This window comes from Callithrix jacchus, chromosome 1 (assembly GCF_049354715.1).
Source record: "Callithrix jacchus isolate 240 chromosome 1, calJac240_pri, whole genome shotgun sequence".
NCBI lineage: Eukaryota > Metazoa > Chordata > Mammalia > Primates > Cebidae > Callithrix > Callithrix jacchus.
This window is the reverse complement of record NC_133502.1, coordinates 101443530-101452261: the sequence shown is the minus strand read 5'-3', so window position 1 is coordinate 101452261 and position 8732 is coordinate 101443530.

Sequence of the window (8732 nt, the reverse complement as noted above, 5' to 3'; positions counted from 1 at the left end):
TACTAAGTAACTCATGTACTGACAGCATCACCATCTTTTTCTAGAGCTGAGAGAAGCTGTGCATAGGTTAGGCAAACACAAGTTGATCATATCAGGACTGACACAAGTCGGCTGTACCTCTACAATCCAAGCATGCTGCAAAACTACAAATTTGTTCAAACACCACCTTTTCCGAAGGTAACATTTGAATTTGGTTATTTCTAGGAAAAGACACCAGTTCAGAACGTCCTGGATGTTAAGGCCTGACTTCCCAGTCACCACCCATGCCCTTGAACAGTTTAAACAACAGTTGCTGACTGTGCTACTTAAACTTTGTACAAGCTTTTGTTAAAGTCTACCCATTTAGTCACCACTCAAGGCAGTCTCAAGTAACACCCAGTTGGGTAGGTCCAGAGGCCAAACTGGGCCCCACAAGGCAACTTCTCAAATGCATGACTAGCCCCATGTTAAATTCTCAAGAAGCAGTACCTTGCTTAATTCTGTTAACAACTCTGTGAGGTATACACTTTTATTCAAATTTTGCAGCTGAAGATCCTGAGAAGGGCTGAGGAAGTTGCTTGAGGATACACAGAAAAGATAACTGCATATCATTCCTGCCATCTGTGCCTGATCTGGAGCAGATTACAAATGCAGTGTCCTTCTTAAAACACCACAGTGCCCATGGCATATTACTCATACAACTACAGAAGATCTTTTTTTTTTTTTTTTTTTTGAGACGAAGTTTTGCTCTTGATACCCAGGCTGGAGTGCAATGGCGCGATCTCGGCTCACCGCAACCTCCGCCTCCTGGGTTCAGGCAATTCTCCTGCCTCAGCTTCCTGAGTAGCTGGGATTATAGGCACAGGCCACCATGCCCAGCTAATTTTTTGTATTTTTAGTAGAGACGGGGTTTCACCATGTTGACCAGGATGGTCTCGATCTCTTGACCTCGTGATCCACCCGCCTCAGCCTCCCAAAGTGCTGGGATTATAGGTGTGAGCCACCGCGCCCTGCCCAGAAGATTTTTTTAAATAATATTAACATAGGAGTAGGTTATAGGTCCCCACTCTTCACTTATTAAAGTTTACCATCATTGGGTTTTCTAAATTACCCATTTGAGGCAATCAAATTACAATGAAAAATAATTATTATGACTCTTGAAATCTATAGATTCTTAATACTGAAAATCGAACACACAAGTATATACAACAGAAACTGATCAAGAAAATTAGGCATTCACCTCAGGTATCTAAAAGAAGCTATCAAGAGTCTATGAAAGCTTTTCTAGGAATTGTTAATAGGACAGACATCCATTGTTCTTAAGGATGGTGTTAGACAGCCTATGAACTAATTTCAGGATTCTTTTAAAAATAATGAATGGAAGTTAGAACAAAATTAGATGGGAACATGAGATATTTATTGCCTATCATTAGCAAATACTTTTTTAGAGTAAAAGCATTAATGAGGTTGACCTGAGAAAAGCAGCCATTGCCATGCTTTGCTGGGGACCATATAATAAGCCCAATATATCAGGAAAGCAATTTGGCAGTTTATAGTATCAAAGATCTAAAATATCTTATCTTTTGATGTGGTAATTCAACTTCTTAGGATTAATCCTAAGGAAAGGAGCAGAAGAAATGAGGAGACAAAATAATATATGAACATTTTCTTTGTAAGAAAATGATAATAGCTTAATGTTTAAAATGGCCTACATACCTAACATATGAGAAATGGGCAAATTATAATACACCCAATACTCTAAATTTTAAGTAATAAAAAAAAAGTCAGAAGCAGGTTATAAAACCTCAGGGACAAGAAGGTAGAACAGAATTAAAACTTTCAAGTCTAAACATCTGAGTTAAAATCTGATGCCACAATTTCCTGTGTGATCTCCAGCAAGTTCATCTCTGTGCCTCAGTTTCCTCATCTGTTAAGCATGAACCCAGTAACTACCTCACTAGGCTTTTGTGATGATTCACTGAGATAACACAAAGTGTTTAACTGTCCTTTGGTATGTAGCAAACACGTTAATAATCTGTATTATATTTGGCATGACTGGCACAAAAAAGAATAGTTTTGGTCAGGTGTGGTCGCTCACGCTTGTAATCCCAACACTTTGGGAGGCTGAGGTGGGCAGATCACTTGAGGTCAGGAGTTTGAGATCAGTTTGAGTAACATGATGAAACCACATTTCTACTAAAAATACAAATATTAGCCAGGTATGGTGGCAAATGCCTGCAATCCCAGCTACTGGAGAGGCCGAGGCACAAGAATCACTTGACCCTAGGAGGCGGAGGTTGTACTGAGTCTAGATCATACCACTGCACTCCAGCCTGGGCGACAGAGTGAGACTCTCTCTCAAAAAAAGAAAAAAAAACGTTTCTAGGTGAAACAATTATGGTGGGTTTTAACTTTCCTTTGCCATTGTTTTCCAAATTGATAATCAGGTGTGTGAACATTTTGATTTTTTTAAGTGTCAATAAAAACAAAAGACACTGTGTTTAATTATGTACCTGGGCACACTCAGTAATTAAATGCAATTAAATGAAGAACACATGGAAGCCCTTGGCACATTGCCTGGCATACAATAGTTCTTCCAGACACTTGTTGGAATGGCACCATTGGGTGTTCTGACCAAGGGTCGGCAATGCCAAAGTGTAATTCACATCCAAGGCTGCTGAGAGCTGCCTGCCCATCGTTACTGTTGCTTTTCTTAGGGCCATGCCTCACCACATCCCCTCCATCCCCATCAGCAGATTCTTCCCCAACCTCCCTCTTTGGAATAATTCCATCTCAATCACCAGCCCAGTGACCACCCTGCTGAAGTCAAATCTTCAGTAACTTCTGGCTGGTTGACTGAATCTAATATGATAATTTGAAGAACAACACTCTATAAAGTCAGCAGCTTACTGTTTCACACAGTTATGTACTCCAATTTTCAAGTAATGATTTCTAACTATGCATCACCACTCCAGTTAAACACCATGTACATTCTTGTGGCCTCCACATTAAGTCCTTGTGGTATGTTTTCCAAACCTTCGCAGACTCAAACTGATTTATGTCTAAGCGAGAAGCAACATTTTTAAGAACTCAATTATTGTAGGGCTATTACAGTACTCTGCTTCAAAAGTTAGTTTTGGGAAAAGAGACTACTCAAAGAACAGACGTCAAGCAACTTCAGAACAGGAAGCCTTGAAGTAATTGCAAAAATGGCTGACTAGGAACAGCTCTGGTCTGTAGCTCCCAGCGAGATCAAATGCAGAAGGTGGGTAATTTCTGCATTTCCAACTGAGGTATCTGGATCATCTCACTGGGACTGGTTAGACAGTAGGTGCAGCCCACGGAGAATGAGCCAAAGCAGGCTGGGGCATCACCTCACTCAGGAAATGCAAGGGGGTGGGGAATTCCCTCCTCTAGCAAGGGAAGCTGTGAAGGACTGTGCAGTGAGGAACCCTGGCACTCTGGCCCAGATTCTATGCTTTCCCCATGGTCTTCAGAATCCAGATCCCAGAAGATTACCTCAGGTGCCTATGCCACCAGGGCCCAGGGTTACAAGCATAAAATTGGGCAGCCATTTAGGCAGACACTGAGCTAGCAGCAGTTTTTTTTTTCATACCCCAGTGGTACCTGGAATGCCAGTGAGACAACACCGTTCACTCCCCTGGAAAGGGGGCTGAAGCCAGGGAGCCAAGTGGTCTAGCTCAGAGAATCTCAATCCCATGGAGCACAGCAAGCTAAGATCCACTGGCTTGAAATTCTTGCTGCCTGCACAGCAGTCTGAAGTCGACCTGGAATGCCCCAGCTTGGTGCGGGGAGGGACGTCCACCATTACTGAGGCTCGAGTAGCCAGTATTCCCCTAACAGTGTAAACAAAGCTGCCAGGAAGTTCGAACTGGACAGAGCTCCCTGCAGCTCAGCAAAGTGACTGTAGCCAGACTGCCTCTCTAGATTCCTCTTCTCTGGGCAGGGCATCTCTGAAAGAAAGGTATCAGACCCAGTCAGGGGATTATAGATAAAACTCCCATCTCCCTAGGACAGAGCACCTGGGAGAAGAGTCAGCTATGGGCACAGCGTCAACAGACTTAAATGTTCCTGCCTGCTGGCTCTAAAGAGAGAAGCAGATCTTCCAGCACAGCATTCGAGCTCTGCTAAGGGACAGGCTATCTCCTCAAGTGGATCCCTGACTCCTGTGCCTCCTGACTGGGAGGCACCTCCCAGCAGGCTCGACAGACACCTGATAGAGGAGAGCCCCAGGTGGCATCTGGTGGATGCGCATCTGGGATGAAGCTTCCAGAGGAAGGAACAGGCAGCAATCTTTGCTGTTTTGCAGCCTCCACTGGTGATACCCAGGCAAACAGGGTCTGGAGTGGGCCTCCAGCAAACTCCAGAAGACCTGCAGCAGAGGGGCCTGACTGTTAGAAGAAACATTAACAAACAGAAAGGAATAGCATCAACATCAACAAAAGAGACATCCGTAAAGAAACCCCATCTGAAGGTTATCAACATCAAAGACCAAAGATAAATTCACAAAGATGAGGAAAAACCAGAGCAAAAAGGCTGAAAATTCCAGAAACTGGAGTACATCTTCTCCAAAGGAATTCAACTCCTTGCCAGCAAGGGAATAAAACTGGATAGAAAATGAATCTGACAAACTGACAGAAGCAGGCTTCAGAAGGTGGATAATAAACTCCAAACTAAAGGAGCATGTTCTAACTCAATGCAAGAAAGCTAAGAACCTTGAAAAAAGATTAGACAAGTTGGTAACTAGAATAACCAGTTCAGAGAAGAACACAAGTGACCTGGTGTAGCTGAAAAACATGCCATGAGAACTTCAGGAAGCAAATACAAGTATCAGTAGCCGAACTGATCAAGTCCAAGAAAAGACATCAGAAATTGAAGATCAATGTAATGAACTAAAATGTAAAGACAAGATTAGAGAATAAAGAATGAAAAGGAATAAACAAAGCTTCCAAGAAATATGGGACTATGTCAAAAGACGAAACCTACATTTGATTGGTGCACCTGAAAGTGATGGGGAGAATGAAATCAAGTTGGAAAACACTCTTCAGGATATTATCCAGAAGAACTTCCCCAACCTAGCAAGACAGGACAACATTCAAATTCAGGAAATACAGAGAACACCACAAAAATACTCCTCAAGAAGAACAACCCCAAGACACATTATCATCAGATTCACCAAGGTTGAAATGAAGGAAAAAATGTTAAGGGCAGCCAGAGAGAAAGGTCAGGTTGTCCGTAAAGGAAAGCCCATCAGACTAACAGCAGATCTCACTGAAGAAACCCTACAAGCCAGAATAGAGTGAGGGCCAATATTCAACATTCTTAAAAAAAAGAATTTTCAACACAGAATTTCACATCCAGTCAAATTAAGCTTCACAAGCAAAGAAGAAATAAAATCCTGTATAGACAACCAAAGGCTGAGGGATTTTGTCACCACCAAGCCTGCCTTACAAGAGCTCCTGAAGGAAGCACTAAACATGGAAAGAAAAAACTGGTACCAGCCACTGCAAAAAAAAAACCAAATTGTAAAGACCATTGACATTATGAAGAAACTGCATCAACTAACAGGCTAAATAACAAGCAAGCATCATAACAACAGGATCAAATTCACACATAACAATAGAACCTTAAATGTAAATTGGCTAAATGCCTCAATTAAAAGACACAGACTGGCAAACTGGATAAAGAGTCAAGACCCAGTGGTATGATGTATTCAGAAGACCCATCTCACATGCAAAGACACACATTGGCTCAAAATAAAGGGATGGAGGAAGATTTACCAAGCAAATGGAGAGCAAAAAAAAAAGCAGGGGTTGCAATACTAGTCTCTGATAAAATAGACTCTAAACCAACAAAGATTAAAAAAAGACAAAGAAGTATATTACATAATGGTAAAAAGATCAATGCAACAAGAGCTAACTATCCTAAATATATATGCACCCAATTCAGGAGCACCCAGATTCATAAAGCAAGTTCTTAGACACCTACAAAGAGACATAGACTCTCACACAATAGTAGGGGAGACTTTAACACCCCATTATCAATATCGGAGAGATCAACAAGACAGAAAATTAACAAGGATATTCAGGACTTGAACCCAGATCTGGACCAAGTGGACCTAACAGACAGCTACAGAACTCTCCACCCCAAATCAACAGAATATACATTCTTCTCAGCACCACATCACACTTATTCTAAAATTGACCACATCATTGGAAGTAAAACACTCTTAGCAAATGCAAAAGAATGGAAATCATAACAAGCAGTCTCTCCGACCACAGTGCAATCAAATTAGAACTCAGGATTAAGAAACTCACTCAAAACCCCACAACTACATGGAAACTGAACAACCTGCTCCTGAGTGACTACTGAGTAAGTAACAAAATTAAAGCAAAAATAAGTAAGTTCTTTGAAACCAATAAGAACAAAGACACAACATAACAATCTCTGGGACACAGCTAAAGCAGTGTTTGGAGGGAAATTTATAGCACTAAATATCCACAGGAAAAAGTGGGAAAGATCTAAAATTGACACCCTAACATCACAATTAAAAGAACTAGAGAAGCAAGGCAAACAAATCCAAAAGCTAGCACAGACAAGAAATGACTAAAATCAGAGCACGACTGAAGGAGATAGAGACATGAAAAGCCCTCCAAAAAAATCAATGAATCCAGGAGCTGGTTTTTTGAAAAGATTAACAAAATAGATTGCTAGCCAGACTAATAATAAAGAAAGGAGAGAAGAATCAAACAGACACAATAAAAATGATAAAGGGGATATCACCACTGATCCCACAGAAATACAAACTACCATCAGAGATTACTATAAACACCTCTACACAAATAAACCAGAAAATCTACAAGAAATGGTTAAGTTCCTGGATACATACACCCTCCCAAGACTAAACCAGGAAGAAGTCAAATCCCCGAATAGACCAATAACAAGTTCTAAAATTGAGGCAGCAATTAATAGCCTACCAACCAAAAAAAAAAAAAAAAAAAAAAAGCCCAGGAACAGACAGATTCACAGCTGAATTCTACCAGAGGTACAAAGAGGAGCGGGTACCATTTCCTCTGAAACTATTCCAGACAATGAAAAATTCCTCCCTAACTCATTTTCATGAGGCCAGCATCACATTGATACCAAAACTTGGTAGAGACACAACAAAAAAAGAAAATTTCAGGCCTATATCCCTAATCAACATCAATGGGAAAATCCTCACTAAAATACTGGCAAACTGAATCCATCAGCACATCAAAATGCTTATCCATCACAATCAAGTCGGCTTCATCCCTGCTATGCAAGGCTGGTTCAACATAAGCAAATCAGTAAACGTAATCCATCACATAAATAGAACCAATGACAAAAAACACAAGATTATCTCAATAGATGCAGAAAAGGCCTTTGACAAAATTCAACAGCCCTTCATGTAAAAACTCTCAATACTAGGTATTGGTGGAAAGTATCTCAAAATAGTAACAGCTATTTATGATAAACCCACAGCCAGTATCATATTGAATGGGCAAAAGCTGGAAGAATTCTCTTTGAAAACCTGCACAGGACAAAGATGTCCTCTCTCATCACTCCTATTCAACATAGTATTGGAAGTTCTGGCCAGGGCAATCCGGCAAGAGAAAGAAATAAAGGGTATTCAAATAGGAAGAGAGGACATCAAATTGTCTCTGTTTGCAGATGACATGATTGTGTATTTAGAAAACCCCATTGTCTTAGCCCCAAATCTCCTTAAGCTGATAAGCAACTTCAGCAAAGTCTCAGGATACAAAATCAGTGTGCAAAAATCACAAGCATTCCTATACACCAATAACAGACAGAGAGCCAAACCATGAGCGAACTCCCATTCACAACTGCCACAAAGAATAAAATACTGAGGAATACAACTTAGAAAGGAGGTGAAGGGCCTCTTTAAGGAGAACTACAAACCACTGCTCAAGGAAATGAGAGGACACAAACAAATGGAAAAACATTCCATGCTCATGGATAGAAAGACTCTATATGGTGAAAATGGCCATACTGCCCAAAGTAATTTATAGATTCAATGCTATCCCTATCAAGCTACCACTGACGTTTTTTTATAGAATTTGAAAAAAACTACTTTAAAGTTTATATGGAACCAAAAAAGAGCCCATATAGCCAAGATAATCCTAAGCAAAAAGAACAAAGCTGAAGGCATCATGCCACCTGACTTCAAACTATACTATAAGGCTACAGTAACCAAAACAGCATGGTACTGGTACCAAAACAAATATACAGACCAATAGAACAAAACAGAGGCCTCAGAAATAATGTCAAACATCTACAACCATCTAATCTTTGACAAACCTGACAAAAACAAGCAATAGGGAAAGGATCCCCTATTTAATAAATGGTGTTGGGAAATACTGGCTAGCCATATGCAGAAAACTAAAATTAGACCCCTTCCTTACACATTATATAAAAATTAACTCAAGATGGATTAAAGACTTAAACATAAAATATAAACCTATAAAAACCCTGGCAATACCATTCAGGACACAGGCATGGGCAAAAACTTCATGACCAAAACACCAAAAGCAATGGCAACAAAAGCCAAAATTGACAAACGGGATCTAATTAAACTAAAGAGCTTCTGCACAGCAAAATAAACTAGCATTAGAGTGAACAGGCAACGTACAGAATGGGAGAAAATTTCTGCAATCTATCCATCTGACAAAGGGCTAATATCCAGAATCTAA